Below are 18,207 nucleotides of genomic sequence, written 5' to 3' on the forward strand. Positions count from 1 at the left end.
CATTGGTCGAATAGGTATATGTATATGTGGTGTTGGAAAAGGGTTGCTCGATTAAGGTGTTCAATTTTCGGACATGGTTGTGCTGACAAGGGAACACGAGATAGCGATACACTTGGTTATGGATATCGATTTTGTGCGCTGGAACGTGGCCAAATTCGAAGAAGTAGTTTGAGCTCGGGATGGTTCATCAATTTAAACGTAATAAAAAACTTTAGTTGCATGATTTAAAAGAGATTTCAAGAGTTCAAGAACTTCCCGAAACCAATCAGTTCGCAAACAGGTCAACTGACCGGAATCGCTCAATCTTTCGAACTCAATCTTGTCTCCATGAAGCGACGCGAAGTGGTCACCACCACGCTGTGCACATTACTCCCGATCCCGGTCTGAAAGAATCGTACAGAATTGATAGCAATCCTTAACTGAGAGGACTGTTTACAGTTCCCTTGGTGACCCATGAAAACTTGGAAGTTTTTTTAATTTAAACACTCATATTTTTCAAATAAATCTTAATGACACAAAAATATTATTGGAGAACTTTTTTATTTAAGTGTCACAAAACAAACCTTTTTTGTTGATCCAATATTCAATGTCAACCAAACGAAAATACCGGAAACTTATCTTAAATTGAATGGTACCTATAAAACCACAAAAGCTATGAAATTGCCATTATTAAACAATTATGTACCTTCAATACATTTTTAGCTCGTGTAAAAGAACATTTTTCAAAAGAAGGCTGAATTTAAAAAAAAAATTCTATTTTTCTATTTAAACAAAATGGGTAAATCTCTATGAATTTCATAGTTTTATTTTTTTCATAAATTTTTTTATTAGGTCCTTTTTGGTACTGGGTCCTGGTTAGGACCAAATCGGCTTTTGTTATTTTTCTTAAAGCTAAGAGTAATTACAGAGGATCTTGTGTGTAAATGTTAGAGAAAGGGAGCCGATTACCCGCGGCCTAGAATTTCATAGTTCTTGTTGAAAGTTACCTTTCATTTAAAAATCTACATGTCTTAGAAAACGAATCGTGAATCTCTATAAATTTCATATTTCTTGTAAAAATTTACAACCTGACTAAAAACATAAAACATAAAACATAAAACATAAAACATAAAACATAAAACATAAAACATAAAACATAAAACATAAAACATAAAACATAAAACATAAAACATAAAACATAAAACATAAAACATAAAACATAAAACATAAAACATAAAACATAAACATAAAACATAAAACATAAAACATAAAACATAAGACATAAAACATAAAACATAAACACAAACATAAAACATAAAACATAAAACATAAAACATAAAACATAAAACATAAAACATAAAACATAAAACATAAACATAAAACATAAAACATAAAACATAAAACATAAAACATAAAACATAAAACATAAAACATAAAACATAAAACATAAACATAAAACATAAAACATAAAACATAAAACATAAAACATAAAACATAAAACATAAAACATAAAACATAAACATAAAACATAAACATAAACATAAACATAAAACATAAAACATAAGACATAAAACATAAAACATAAAACATAAAACATAAAACATAAAACATAAAACATAAACATAAAACATAAAACATAAAACATAAAACATAAAACATAAAACATAAAACATAAAACATAAAACATAAAACATAAAACATAAAACATAAAACATAAAACATAAAACATAAAACATAAAACATAAAACATAAAACATAAAACATAAAACATAAAACATATCGGATTCCTCGGGAAAGTTTTCATAACATACTCAAAAAAGAGAGGAGTTTATAAACAGGATTCTACGATAAGAGTCTTTGAAAATAAAAACCAGGTTTTTAGACAGGAAAACAGAAAAACTACAAAAACGAAAAAAATCTACTTTTTCACTAAAACTTTAAAATCTAAGCGATGGCCTATACTTTTTTGGGTACTATAATTTTTGTAATTGAAAAACGCAAACGCAAAGAAAATACAGAATTTGGAACATAGGGCCGTCAAGTGTCCAACTCCCCGTTGCTCAAATGTTGACAGTCTGCACTATAACTGCCGGACAATATGACAAAAGGCAATTGTCCTTTCTTTTTTTCGCCACCATTCTCCCCCCCAGTTCAATAAATACTTCAACGTTTTCGTCGTTCCCTCGTTGTCGGTTCGCTCTCTTATCTAATTTGCCATTGAGGGGTTGTTTATTGTGTACCTCTTTGAGGAGCGATCTCGGTCTCCAAAATGGCTGTCATTCTCGGGTGGCCCCTCAATTAAGCTGGCAACTTCCGGGCTTGGGTGGTGGCGCCACGGAAGAAAGGAACATTCAATTGGATAAGAAAAAAGCCGGTTCACATAGAGCTGGATACCGTGAGGTGGATTAGTTTTGGACAGGATCTCAGCGCAAATTTGCCGTTCTGTCTAAAAAGACAAATTAACTAGCTTTTCGAGAACTTCACATTTCTAAGATATGCTTCTCAAAGTTCCTCCCGCGACTGTACCCCAAAACTAACCCTAAATCCGGCTTGTCGGATCGCAACAATCGTGCTATCAACTTTTTATCTCCCAGAGCCAATTCACCTCAATCCGGAAAGCCACGTGTGTGCGTCAACGCCGCCACATAAAGTGCCAATTGTGGCAAGCGGGCCCGTTGACAACTGGTGGCGTCATCGAGTCAAATCGGAGGGCCGTCCGTCGCGCCGCCTTTTGCCGGGCCGAAAATATGTACAATGTGGCCAGATTGGCAGCTCGAGATATCCTTTCTCTCTGGCCGGAGTTATACGATGCCATACGGACAACATCCGCCTCGTTTCACACAAAGACTCTGATATTTATGAAAAGGGGCCACGGCGAGTGTTTCGGCATAAGTCCAACTTCAATTACGGTTGAGGACTGTGGGCTCTTTTGGAATTGATTTTTTTTGTTTCAAATAAACTTTTGACCATAACTTCCGTGAGCTGGAACCTAGTGTGTAGCTTCGGTGACTTTCTTTCTTTGGGACTCAAACTATGCTCTAGCGAGCAATGCCACAGGAAAAATGAGAAAATTCAATTAATATTATGAGGATCATCTTGTTGAGTAGTGTGAGTGTGTGTTTGTGCGTATTTATTTATTAAAGAATTCATTACGTTGCTCCCACTTGACATCAGCAACTGAACAGGAAGCTTCATGGTCATTGTCATTGTTCATTGAATCTGACTTTGAAAAACTTTTTGTTTTATTTTTCCAACTGTCCTGCGATAAATTTGATACAGTCGACTCTCTGGCTGTCGATCTTCTCGATATCAATAATTCTCCATCTATCGATGAATTCTTTAGTCCCTTCAATCTGCATACTTCAATTATCTTCATTCCTCGATATTTTCCCTTGCTTGAAGGATCTCTTCCTCGACGGTCCCTTGGATTCTGTTTGCTTTAAAAATCTCTTCCAGTTGTCAATAATTTCAGTTTCTCATGGCTTGCATGGACATTTTTCTTGGTGAAACGAAGCTTTGAAGGGTGTTTGACATTAGTTTGTTTTTGTTTGATGGACGTTGCCATGATTCTCTCCCATAGCTGGGTATCAAGAAAAATATTTTTTCAATCGAGTCTTCATTTTGCATCGTTCTGTAAACTGATGATTCTCTTCCTCGACGGTCCCTTGGATATTGACAACCAGAGAGTCGACTGTATAAATAACATACATATTTTGAGCTCCCCGATCACCCATTTCAGTAACTTTTCAGCCCTTATATCAATATAGTAGTTTTTGCAATTCCGTCGTATAACTACTTACTTCCTGTCATTCTTGAACGACAAAAAGCCTACTTTTCTGTACCAAAATAACAGAATCGAAAAGCAACACTTTTCAAAATAAATGCTGAAAAGTTCTACTTTTCAGCACTGAAATGGGTGCTGAAAAGTTGAACTTTTCAGCACTTGTTTCGAAAAGTAACACTTTTCAAATTTTTTTTTATTCAAACGATTTATTGACAAAATACATAAAAATTTGACTTAAAATTTCACTCGATAGGTGTTTATCGGAATTGCAAAAAATGTTGTATTTTTTAGAACGAGTCGTACATTTATCCAGAGAGGTTCACCGAGTTGGATAAATACGACGAGCGCTGAAAAAATCAAGTTTTGCAACGAGTTCCCTACAACTTTTTTTTGCAATTCCGGAAAACAGCCTTTAAATGATATTACAGTGGACTCTCTGGCTGCCGATCTTCTCGATATCAATATTGCTCCAGCTGTCAATAAAATTTTCAGTCCCTTCAAGAAGATTGCTTTGATTTTCCGTTCTATAATTTGATAACTCCCTCTCTCGACGGTCCCTTCAATATCGACATCGAGAGAGTCCACTGTACAAGTTAAATGTTCATGTATTTAGTCAACCAACTGCTTAAATCAAAACAATGTTGAAAAGTCATACTTTTCGGTACAAGTGCTGAAAAGTTCAACTTTTCAGAATCCTTTTCAGCACTTGTTTGGAAAAGTGTAACTATTCGATTCTGTTAATCTTGGTAGGGTAGAGTAGGTTGTTTCGTCTTTAGAGAATGGCAGGAAAAGTAAGTAGTCTCAACTACTAGAACTACAACTACTGCTGAGCAATTCTCTACCAAAACCGGAAATGGATTTTATTTGTATTTTTTGATTTGGCTCAAACTTTGTGGGGGCCTTCCCTATGACCAAATAAGCTATTTTGTGTCATTGGTTCACCCATACAAGTCTCCATACAATTTTGGCAGCTGTCCATACAAAAATGGTATGTAAATATTCAAACAGCTGTAACTTTTGAGTGAATTTTCTGATCAATTTGGTGTCTTCGGCAAAGTTGTAGGTATTGTTGAGGACTTATGAGAAAAAAATAGGTACACGGAAAAAAAAATTTGCAGATTTTTTAATCAACTTTTTTTTTCACTGAAGCTCAATTTCCCAAAATACGTATTTTTTGATTTTCGAGATTTTTTGATATGTTTTTGGGGACAAAAATCCGCAACTTTTGAGCTATAGAGAAACATGGTCAAAAAATCTGACGCCAAGTTATGATTTTTTGAAAAAATAGTGATTTTTGGAAAAAATCGAAGTTTTATGCAAAAACAAGTTTGACATTATTTTTTAATGCAAAATTGAATTTGCAATCGAAAAGTACTTTACAGATTTTTTGATAAGAAGCTCCGTTTTCAAAACATAGCAATCGAAAGTTTGATTTTAGCGAAATAATTGCAGTTTTTCTATTTTTAAAAATAGTGACCATGAGTGACCATTTCTAAAAACATTTTTTTTTTTGAAAAGTTCAGAAAATTGGCTATAAAATTGTCTGAGAGACATTGAAGAATGGCCCTCCAGTTGCTGAGATACAGCCACTTTAAGTAAAAGAAACACGAAAATTGAAGTTTTCTAAGTTTCAACTAAACAACCCACAATTTTCTAATGACGATATCTCAGCAACTAATGGTCTGATTTTCAATGTTAAAACATGAGACATTCGTGAAATTTTCCGATCTTTTGCTTGCTCTACATACAAAACTAGCATCTGGCCAAAATGTGGGCACTTTAGGTCAACGGGAAGTGGGGTAAATCGGGACAAAAAGTTTAAAGGTTCAAAAACGTCAAAAATCTAAAAAGGCTTTAACTTAGGCAAAATTCAATCTTATTTCAAAATTAAAAATGCATCTGAAAAGGCATCCCAATTGGTTAAATCTAAAGGAAGTTATTTTATTTTTAGTGAAAAAATATTTTCAAACTCAAATAAAAAGTGTTCCATTCATATATCAACTCGATTCAACCTGGTGCTTTAAGGGGACATCTGGGACTACCATCTGAGACTGAGATCGCTTTGGGTAAGGCAGTTTAACATATTAAAAAGACACTTTTCATTTTAGTGATGTTTTTGGTTGTAAATTTTTGCTCGGTACCCCTTAGATCAAATTTTCTGGTGATAATTTTATCATATTCGTGTTCCTGAGACAATTTTACAAAAGAAACATGCATAAAAATGTTTATTTCAAATCAATTTTAATCAAATAAAAAAAGTTTTTTTCTAAAGTTTTTTCTGATTTGAAAGTCTCGGGACCAAAAAGTTAAAAGCTGAAAGAATTTTTTTTAATGATTGTTCAGAATGTTTTTTATATAAAATATGTTAAATTTCCATAATAAATATTCGAAGTTGTAATATTTTTAGAAAAAAATAATATGGGTTTCAATAAATTTATCTAACTTAATGCACCATGCGTCTCCAGCAAAATTCAATTATAACTCATTTGTATGGAGAAACATGGTAGGGGAAGTGGGGCAAGACGACCATATGGGGCAAGAGGAACAATCGCTCGTTAGGCCGTAATTTTTACAATTTTGATTATTTCCAGTATGAGGAATTGTTGCTAACAATGCAATCAGCTGATTCTACTACCACATAACCGCCAAAACGACGTAAACGCCACGGAGCATAAGATTGAATGAAGTTTTTTTCAAAACCATTGTTTCCTTATAATACTTGAAAAGTACAAAATAAGGCTAAGGGTTCGTTTTAAGGCTCATTTTATCAAAATGCTATTTTTCCTAGATCAGTAGTGTCCCTACCAATGACTTGCACGTAATATAAAGTATGATTTATGTTTTGGTTATTTTTGTAGAGAGCTTTTAAAAAATCTTGTTTAGGTGGGGCAAGTGTACCATATGGATTTTTAGTGAGCAATTCCAGCTCAAATCAGGAATTTTCTGGTACTTTTGTACCCGACCTCTCCGATTTCAATGAAACTTTTTAGACATGTTATCCTAGGCCTATATAAGCCATTTTTGTGTATATGGAACCAATAGTACTGAAAATATCATTTGAGAAGGGCGTAAGGTATTTAAATATTTTTGTATTTTACAATTTAAAAATTGTATCTCGAAGCCATTGCGTCGTATCAAAAGTGATCAAAGACAAACTTGTAGGAAATTGGACGGGCTTTCTGAAAAAATACACTGAAACATAAATACACGCCACTTCTATGAGATTTTTGATTTTTAAGTCTAAAACTTAAATTTAAAGGTGTTGTCACGATTTTTTCGTTCAAAATTTTGAGGAAATAGCCTAAGATGTTACCAAAGGCTGACGAAAAATGCAGGATGGTATGTCTCTAAAAAATACAAAAATCATTTACTAAAACTGTTTTTTTGAAAATTGGTCTAAACGTCAAAATTTTGAAAAACCCATAGTGGGAATCGATTCCCCAGACAATTTTACATAAAAGTCTCCATATTGACCATTGTCCTATGTCCAGTCCTTGGGAAGATACAGCGGTTTTAAAAATAAAAATGATGAAAAAATGGGTTTGTTGGTGGTTTTTGGCAATTTCTATATGACAGACTTGGTTTTTCAGTCTCGTTAATATTTTTACCGGAAAGCTCGTCCAATTTCCCATAAGTTTGCCTTAGACAGCATTTCAATTGGATGTAAGGGCTTACAGTTATAAGCTTAATTACATTGTTAATAACTGAAAAGGGAATATTTTTTTCAGTGTGGTAGAAACCTGGATAGTAAATTAGCCTACGTAAATATCAAAACGAGTCAAATCAAAAAGCTGTCAAAGGCAAACTTATGGGAAATTGGACGAGCTTTCCGGTAAAAATATTTACGAGACTGAAAAACCAAGTCTGTCATATAGAAATTGCCAAAACCACCAAAAACCCATTTTTCATCATTTTTATTTTAAAACCGCTGTAACTTTTTTGAACGAAAAAAATCGTGACAACACCTTTAAATTTAAGTTTTAGACTTAAAAATCAAAAATCTCATAGAAGTGGCGTGTATTTATGTTTCAGTGTATTTTTTCAGAAAGCCCGTCCAATTTCCTACAAGTTTGTCTTTGATCACTTTTTGATACGACGCAATGGCTTCGAGATACAGTAATTTTTAAATTGCAAAATACAAAAATATTTAAATACCTTACGCCCTTCTCAAATGTTATTTTCGAGTACTATTGGCTCCATATACACAAAAATGGCTTATATAGGCCTAGGATAACATGTCTAAAAGTTTCATTGAAATCGGAGAGGGTCGGGTACAAAAGTACCAGAAAAATTCCAGATTTGAGCTGGAATTATGGAATTATGGCTCTAGTATGGAAAAAAATACGAATTGCTGCAGCAACATAATTTATTGTGAAAAAAATACATAAAAGTTCTTAAAAACTGATAAACAATTGTTTAAAAAATTGTCCATACACGATATAATAATATCATGAAAATTTACTATTTATCATCTAAGTATTTTTTTTTTTCGTCAAACGGTCAAATTTTTAGTAAAATATTATTTTTTAATCTAAAAATTAAAGAAACGTTTCAAATACATCCTAATCTGATGTATCTAAGTGATAATAGTTCAATTGTTAGTAAATTAGCATGTTTTTTCATGCATTGTTCCTCTTGCCCCAGCGGGTTGTTTGTCTTGCCCCACTAGTTGAGTAGAACGTACGAAAAATCAAATAATTTAAAATCATTTTTACATTCAAAACAGATTTAAAAAAACTTGTTCTATCAAAGTCTCAATCAAGACCTGGAATAAGATGATTCTAAAAATCCGACAGATTTTTAACGTTTTTAATGGGTTATAACGAGCATTTCCTTAGCTTGTTACACTTGCCCCACTTTCCCCTAAGTACTTAATTTCGATTTTTATTTTTCATTGAAAGCTTTTCTAATCACCTTTGTTTTGCAACGCGGTGAGCAATAGTTTACTCGTTTCGTAGATATGAGTTTGGGACCATCCAAAACCACGTAGGTGCTTTTTGGAAATCTCGATTACAAAATTCACATTTCAAAATGTTCAAAATGTACGTGTTTATTTTGTTTTCAATGGTAGACAATGATTCTTCACAAATACTCCGTTAATACCCATATAGTGCCCATGAGCCCTGATTAAGGTGCCAATTTAGTGCTACCGTAACGGCTTGACAAAGACGACAAGTTGTTTGCCTTTCACACCCACACCACACCACTTCTCGTCACGTCATCCACAATGGGTTGATGTCGTTGTTTTCTCCGTCTTCACCCGGTAGTGTACGTGCCTTGTGGGAAAAATTATTAGCTGCCTTAGTTTGTTGCTTGAGGTGAACCTACTTCTGTGTGTATAAGTGTGTCGTCGAAAACCACCCCATTGTTTGCAAATCGAATAGAGATTGGCAATTAAACGAGGACTTGTGCTTTAGTCTTCGATCGTTTTGTTGTCACGCTATTTGCGGCATAAGGTGAAGCCTTCATTCTTTTCCGATTCATTCCGATTCCATTCAATCTCTAAATGTCAAGCGGTTTGTCATATGTGTGAGAGTGAGGTTAGATTTGCTGAACAACAATATAACTTGTTGTTTGCTATTGTTTGTATGACCTCTTGCGATACGAGTCAACGAGAAGTGGATCTACACACATTCACATGTCCGGATTTGATTCATGGGTCAGTAATTTGTTTAGCATTTCCCTCCGGAGAAAGATTTCGGAATTAATCATTTTCTTCGTAAAGGACTTGCTTCTTTTTCGAGTACGAGAAACCGTATTGTTGTTTTGTGGGGAAAGCCTGAAAGAAAGGCACAGCAAAACCAACAAATCAAGGCTAATCTCACGGATTGTTAATGGCCCGCGGCGACGGCAGAACCGAACATATCTGCGAATGAGTAAGGGTATTTGTTTACCAGTGAGTAATGAGAGAGTGATTGATTAGGGTTTTTTGGCAATTGTTTGCGGGTGGAATGCTTGTGCGTTATTGGAAGTTAACGCAACTTAAGCTACAGAACTTTCTACACCCGAAGTTAAAGAACGAGGGGATAGTCCTCACGAAAAGAAACGTGAGGAAAGTGCTATTTTGCGAGTATAGTCCTCTCGCGTGTTCATTCGTTCATTGGAACAGTTCATCCTATTGAGTGACTTATATGGACAAATGACAACGGCAAAGGCACGATTCAATATGCCGAAGGTCTTGGGTTCGAGTCTCGGTACCGGTTCTTTTCTATTTTGATAGATGAACTTTTTTTGAAGATGAAACCATGAGTAAAGTACTCTCGGTAATTTCGGGATTTATCCTCTCCGTCCGCACACAGTACCATTTTACTACTAGCACGATTCGCTCTTTTTTCCTCTCGTATGCCGATGCCCAGTTCTGGGTGTATGGATATGAAAGCCGAAATTGTTTGGAATGCTCTAAAAGATAAGTTTAGTCTTCATTTGTTTTTAAATCGCATAATGTGCAATTCTCTACCATTTTAAAATCGAGGGTTGAAGACCTTATTTTTCGCGAATCAGTATAAAGCAAAATGTAACCTTTCTGGTCAGCGTTGAACATCTATGAACTCGATCAACTCAATAACCGCAACCCTTTTCTTCCCTCGAGACATCGGAACCGTGTGCAAATTACCTTATAGATGATTTTAAATGAATGGATAATGTATAATGATTATGGGCAGCTCCACCACCTAAACCTATGTTGGCATGTGCTACTAATAGTATACATCTAGGCGGTTTCACCTTGCAAAGGAAGGAGACTCCAGCGCCTAACACGGTATGCTGCTAGCCCTCTCCTTTAGTGATATATCGGGGTCAGACGACCGGTGGACCGTAACTATACGGGGTAGTGAAAACAAGCGGTTTCTGCGGCAGACTTTGGAGTCTGACGAAGAAGTGAACGAGAAAGTTTCATTTTGTGGTTACCCCAACTCACTGGCGTAAACATAGTTCGTGGGTCAAGTATGGCTTGTGTGGTGTAAACGGCCAACCAAAGAACCCCGAGAACGGGAATAAATTTTGGCTGCGCTGTAAAACTTACTCAAGGATGGGAAAATAAATTTCCCCAAAGTGTCACCGTTATCGGGGTCTGGGCTGAGGTTCCTGGGTCTGGGGGACAACTAATTCCGGGGGACGACGGCGAGTTTTGGCGCTTGAGTGAAAATATATATTACTCCCCGGCTTAGCGTAAACATGGCTCACAAAACAACAACATCAACAACATCGTTCAGCGCGACATCATCATCATCGGTGGCAGCTAATGGCTTTCTGGCCAAAGTGGGTGCCGCGACAGATTTAAGACCGGCGAGCGTAATGACATTTTTCAGGTACTCAAGTGGTGAGGCAGCTGGACAATTTGAATGGTCTGGACAGTCAAGCACGGCTAGTGCGTTCATCCCGGGAATTCCCGAGACAAAAATCCCAGGGTTTTTTTCCAAAACCGGGAATTGCCGAATCCCGGGATTTTTTTATATTGAGCAATTCTCTACGAAATCGGGCTTCTTTCTTCAATTTTAATTTTTGTATTTTTAATCCGACTGAAACTTTTTGGTGCCTTCGGTATGCCCAAAGCCATTTTGCATCATTAGTTTGTCCATATAATTTTCCATACAAATTTGGCAGATGTCCATACAAAAATGATGTATGAAAATTCAAAAATCTGTATCTTTTGAAGGAATTTTTTAATCGATTTGGTGTCTTCGGCAAAGTTGTAGGTATGGATATGGACTGCACTGGAAAAAAATAATACACGGTAAAAAAAATTTGGTGATTTTTTTATTTAACTTTTTATCACTAAAACTTAATTTACAAAAAAACACTATTTTTAATTTTTTTATTTTTTGATATGTTTTAGAGGACATAAAATGCCAACTTTTCAGAAATTTCCAGGTTGTGCAAAAATCATTGACCGAGTTATGAATTTTTAATCAATACGGATTTTTCAAAAATCGAAATTTTGGTCGTAAAATTTTTCAACTTCATTTTTCGATGTAAAATCAAATTTGCAATCAAAAAGTACTTTAGTAAAATTTTGATAAAGTGCACCGTTTTCACGTTTTCAAGCTGTGCAAAAAATCACTGATTTTTTCAAAAAATCGAAATTTTGGTCGTAAAAATTTTTCAACTTCATTTTTAGATGTAAAATCAAATTTTGATAAAGTGCACCGTTTTCAAGTTATAGCCATATTTAAGTGACTTTTTTGAAAATAGTCGCAGTTTTTCATTTTTTAAAATTAGTGCACATGTTTGCCCAGTTTTGAAAAAAAATATTTTTGAAAAGCTGAGAAAATTCTCTTTATTTTGCTTCTTCGGACTTTGTTGATACGACCTTTAGTTGCTGAAATATTGCAATGCATAGGTTTAAAAACAGGAAAATTGATGTTTTCTAAGTCTCACCCAAAAAACCCACCATTTTCTATTGTCAATATCTCAGCAACTAATGGTCCGATTTTCAATGTTAATATATGAAACATTTGTAAAATTTTCCGATCTTTTCGAAAAAAATATTTTAAAAATTTTCAAATCAAGACTAACATTTCAAAAAGACCAAACATTCAATATTACGCCTTTTTAATATGTTAGTCTTTATTTAAAATTTTTGAAAATATTTTTTTCGAAAAGATCGGAAAATTTCACAAATGTTTCATATTTTAACATTGTAAATCGGACCATTAGTTGCTGAGATATCGACATTAGAAAATGGTGGGTTATTTGGGTGAGACTTAAAACATCAATTTTCCTGTTTTTAAACCTTTGCATGGCAATTTCTCAGCAACTAAGGGTCGTATCAACAAAGTCCGAGAATCAGGGTAGGTAAACCATCACCATCGCACTATCATTGATGCATATTTCGGTGCGTTCCTCGTCTCTTAAAACTTCTCTTCTCTTTCGCAGCCGAGTGATGGTCGGCCTGCTATCGCGAATATCGAAAGCCCATCACATCGACGAGAAATACCCTATCGCTGGCTCCGATGGAACTATCGTTCCAACCGGAGAGACACGCACACGAAATTGCTGTATACATACACTGTAGCTCACGCACACAAATGAACTCATTTCTACAGGGCTTACGGGCGAGAGAATTTCACGATTGCTCTTTCTCTTGCTTTTTGAGCGAGGAGACTGGCTGTGTGAGAGATTTTTTTTTTCCGTCTTACGCATCGGTATGTTCGTTGCTCGCTATTTCATCGGCGTCGTTTTCCCCTTCGCTCTCTTGATGCAGTTTTGGGAGAACGCCGAAAATTTGATGATTTGAGCGAGGGACGATATCTAAAAGCCCTCGGCCATCGACGAGGAAACGAGAAAATACCATCCCTGCCGAGAATGCAAAATATAGAGAATTTTCTCAGCTTTTCAAAAATATTTTTTACAAAACTGGGCAAACATGTGCACTAATTTTAAAAAATGAAAAACTGCGACTATTTTCAAAAAAGTCACTTAAATATGGCTATAACTTGAAAACGGTGCACTTTATCAAAATTTGATTTTACATCGAAAAAAGTTGAAAAATTTTACGACCAAAATCGATTTTTGAAAAAATCAGTGATTTTTTGCACAGCTTGGAAATTTCTGAAAAGTTGGCATTTAATGTCCTCTAAAACATATCAAAAAATAAAACAAAATAAAAATAGTGTTTTTTTGTAAATCAAGTTTTAGTGATAAAAAGTTAAGTAAAAAAATCACCAAATTTTTTTACCGTGTATTATTTTTTTCCAGTGTAGTCCATATCCATACCTACAACTTTGCCGAAGACACCAAATCGATCAAAAAATTCCTTCAAAAGATACAGATTTTTGAATTTTCATACATCATTTTTGTATGGACAGCTGCCAAATTTGTATGGAAAATTATATGGACAAACTTATGATGCAAAGTGGCTTTTGGGCACCGAAGGCACCAAAAGTTTCAGTCGGATTAAAAATACAAAAATCGAATGACCGAAATCCTAGAGAACTGCTCTATTTTGTCCCGGGAATTCCCGTGAAAACAAATAAAAAAATTGCCTAGAAATTCAGATTTGGTTGTGAAAAAGATGAACAGTTGAATACTAAGAAGTCGATAAATATTTTAAAGCATTAAAATCTATATTTGGCATATATCAGCATGATTTGGCTTATTAGGAAAATTGTTAAAATTTAAGTTTATAGATCCGTAAAATGCTTTGCGCTTGAAAAATTTTCTATTAAATTTAATTTATTAAAAAAGACTATTATATTCACGTATATTCATGACTTTAAACTTGAAAAACATATATATTAAAAAAATAAACAAACAAAACCGGAAATTCCCGGATTCCAGGATTTTTAAATATTTTGTCCCGCAATTCGAAATTGAAAACAAATAAAATTTTGGCCTAGAAACTCAGATTTGTTTATGAAAATGATTCACAGTTGGATACTAAGAAGTCGATAAATATTTTAAAGCATTAAAATCTGTATTTGGCATATATCAGCGTTAATTTGGCTTATTAGGGAAAATTGTTAAAATTTTAGTTTTTAGAACCGGAAAATGCTTTGCGCCTGAAAAATTTTCTATTAAATTTAATTTATTAAAAAATAGACTATACAGGGGTGCCCAACCTTTTGGCCCTGCGGGCAGATTTGATTTTTCTGAAGCAGTGGCGGGCCGGTTATAAAGGTTGAAAAAGTTAACACATTTTTTTAATTTTCTTATGATTGGGTTCTTTTAAAGTAAATATATAAAAGAACTAGTGTTGCAAATTTGATTCATATATCTTGATTTTAAGAATGAAAAACAAAGATAACATTCAAAAATGTGTTTATTTGACTTATTTTAATTTTTGTTTGTTTAAAATTGTATAGATATTGTTTTGACGATTGCAATTAAATACCTTGATATATTTTTCATTCAAAAAAACATTCATATTTCAATGATCGTTGCAAATTTTTTAAGTTTTTGATACATTTTTTAATTTTTTTAAAATATTTGCAGCGATCTATTTTCAGTATGAATAATTGGATTTATTAAACTTAAAAAAAAAACTGTATCACTAAAAAAATGTTTTGGAAAAAGACATTAGTTTTGCTTACTTATTTATTTAAAAAAAAGAAAATAGAAAAAAATCTTCAATTTGAAGTAAACACAGTTAAAACTGAAAGAAATAACATTTAGTCTCTTTTGGTAAATTTTAAGGCAACAATCCAAGTTTTTTCATAAATTTCACAATTTTACGAAATGGATAATTTCGTTTTCCTGCACAATTTTTCAATTAAAAAATATCAATATAAAAATTATAAAAAATAAATTCAAACATGAAGAATGTTCTTATGTTATGTTAACATTTGATCCCAGCTTATTTTTTTTTTTTTTGATTCATGAACAGCCTTAAGAGCCGGTCATAAAACTATTTTGAAAAGCCGTCGCGGGCCGGATGAGATGGCTTCACGGGCCGGATGAGATGGCTTCACGGGCCGGATCCGGCCCGCGGGCCGGTCGTTGGGTAGGCCTGGACTATATTAAGACTATGTATTCATGACTTTAAACTTGAAAAACATTTAATATTAAAAAAAATTTAATTTTTCATCAAAAACCGTTATCTGGAGCAATTGGGTACATGTGGAATTTTTTCAGTTGAGTTGAGTTGAGTTGAGTTGAGTTGAGTTGAGTTGAGTTGAGTTGAGTTGAGTTGAGTTGAGTTGAGTTGAGTTGAGTTGAGTTGAGTTGAGCTGAGTTGGAGTTGAGTTGAGAGTTGAGTTGAGTTGAGTTGAGTTGAGTTGAGTTGAGTTGAGTTGGAGTTGAGTTGAGTTGAGTTGAGTTGAGTTGAGTTGAGTTGAGTTGAGTTGAGTTGAGTTGAGTTGAGTTGAGTTGAGTTGAGTTGAGTTGAGTTGAGTTGAGTTGAGTTGAGTTGAGTTGAGTTGAGTTGGAGTTGAGTTGAGTTGAGTTGAGTTGAGTTGAGTTGAGTTGAGTTGAGTTGAGTTGAGTTGAGTTGAGTTGAGTTGAGTTGAGTTGAGTTGAGTTGAGTTGAGTTGAGTTGAGTTGAGTTGAGTTGAGTTGAGTTGAGTTGAGTTGGAGTTGAGTTGAGTTGAGTTGAGTTGAGTTGAGTTGAGTTGAGTTGAGCTTGAGTTGAGTTGGAGTTGAGTTGAGTTGAGTTGAGTTGGAGTTGAGTTGAGTTGAGTTGAGTTGAGTTGAGTTGAGTTGAGTTGAGTTGAGTTGAGTTGGAGCTTGAGTTGAGTTGAGTTGAGTTGGAGTTGAGTTGAGCTTGAGTTGAGTTGAGTTGAGTTGAGTTGAGTTGAGTTGAGTTGAGTTGAGTTGAGTTGAGTTGAGTTGAGTTGAGTTGAGTTGAGTTGAGTTGAGTTGAGTTGAGTTGAGTTGAGTTGAGTTGAGTTGAGTTGAGTTGAGTTGAGCTTGAGTTGAGTTGGAGTTGAGTTGAGTTGAGTTGAGTTGAGTTGAGTTGAGTTGAGTTGAGTTGAGTTGAGTTGAGTTGAGTTGAGTTGAGTTGAGTTGAGTTGAGTTGAGTTGAGTTGAGCTTGAGTTGAGTTGAGTTGAGTTGAGTTGAGTTGAGTTGAGTTGGAGTTGAGTTGAGTTGAGTTGAGTTGAGTTGAGTTGAGTTGAGTTGAGTTGAGTTGAGTTGAGTTGAGTTGAGTTGAGTTGAGTTGAGTTGAGTTGAGTTGAGTTGAGTTGAATTGAGTTGAGTTGAGTTGAGTTGAGTTGAGTTGAGTTGAGTTGAGTTGAGTTGAGTTGAGTTGAGTTGAGTTGAGTTGAGTTGAGTTGAGTAGAGTTAAAAACATGAATTTTTGGGATCAATTTTGACCATGTTTCCATTTTTTTTTTCTTATAAAAATGACTCCAACGCACTACTAAAACCATTACAATTTTTCAAACCAACCATTTCCTAACACATTACACCGGAAAACAACAACTTACTCAAATTTACGACATACTTGCGTACTTCCCACCGACGTCATCGTATCCCATGGCAATTTTTCCACAACCTCTCCAAGTAATGAATCCTGCGGAGAAAACGCTCGGAAAATCTCCTGGTAGCGGCGGGCCTGCCTACCCATATTTGTCGCTCGGTGATTTTCAGACAAATGGCAAACTGTTTACGGAACCAGGAGCTTTACTACTGACTTGCCAGCAGCTTTTACCCAGTGGCAACGATGTTACTTGAAATTGCAGATTACAAGTAGTCATAATTCAGACGTTGGGGTGGTTCTTTGTGTAGATTTTTCAAGTTTCAAAGTTGATTGGAATTTCTTTCAATATTTCGAGTTCAGAGATACACAAATGTTGGAACCACCTAACCCTCCTCCATTTACAACCCCATATTTTACAACCATCTGGATAACGCACCCAGTTATTTCGCCCCAAAATTCGATAGTGTTGTGGGGCCCATCCGGCCGAGTGTCGCCCGGAAGTCGACACAACCGGGAAGAGCTTGGGAGGTGATTTATGCCCCAACAACCCATATAGTTCAGGGGAAAAACATTGCGTTATTATGTGGCTTTTCAGTTTTCGCCACACATGATTTAGGATGTAATCTGGCGCTTGCTGCAAGTCCATTATATGGGGTTGGGAACGTTGGTTGGATGTCAAGTTCACTCTCTCTTTCTCTGGGCAGGGCAGGCAGGACGGAGTCATCTATCTGGGAATTTTACGGCCTAATGGTGATTACTTCAAGTTTACTCGGCAGCAAACGACAATTGCGATGAATCGCATGGGCATGGAAATTTCAGGGAGTAGTTTAGCTGCTGATTGGATCTCTGGGGCTTGTACAACAAGTGTTTCGAGAAATTTGAACTATGCTCAATTAAGGGGCTGTCTGCAGCATGAGCAATGAGCAACTCTTCATTATCGGTGCATTTCCAACGGATTGAAAAGGGAATTAAGGCCACCGGCCAAATTTGTTCGGAAATGTTTAACACAAATTGGTAGCAGCAACTCACATCTGCTATAGCTACAGTGAATCTGCACAATTTTTTAACACTTTTTCATGACCTTGAAAGGAAACAGAAAACGAATGAAAATCTCATGAATTTTAAAAATGGCGGAGTCAATTCTGGTAGATTTAGTACTTATTCTTCCTCCTTAAGCCCTTCACCACAATTGCAATGCCCATAAATTTAGCAGAAACTTTAAATTGCTCCGGAAAAGTCTCATAACCGTACACCACTATACTTCCCCTCCCTGTAAAAAAAAATCAACGTGGCGGACGACCTTAATTATGCCATGCAAAATTAAGAACATGGCAGCAGCAAAAAAAAGTGCAACTTTTCCTGATGAATCCTAAAACCGTCAAGCACGCCCCAAGCATTACTTAAAAAATGAGCAAAAGAAAAAGAAAGTACGTACCGGAGTGAAATTAAACCGTCTCAAAGTGGTCTTAACCAACTTTTCCTCACCCCGTAGCGTGGAAAGCGAGTTAAAAGGCGAGTGTGTGTGGGAGTGCGATTTTCCCTTAAGAGGTGAGGTTGAAAAACTTCTCCCCACTGTACACGTGGATT

The 18,207-nt window shown here is 35.2% G+C and overlaps 1 pseudogene; it reads right to left on the reverse strand.

Annotated features, from left to right (window-relative positions):
- The window catches only part of LOC119769296, a 28,421-nt pseudogene extending 11,743 nt beyond the window's left edge, over positions 1-16,678 (reverse strand).
- Between the last annotated feature and the right edge of the window lie 1,529 nt (positions 16,679-18,207).

Source organism: Culex quinquefasciatus, chromosome 3 (genome assembly GCF_015732765.1).
Source record: "Culex quinquefasciatus strain JHB chromosome 3, VPISU_Cqui_1.0_pri_paternal, whole genome shotgun sequence".
NCBI classification, from domain to species: Eukaryota; Metazoa; Arthropoda; class Insecta; order Diptera; family Culicidae; genus Culex; species Culex quinquefasciatus.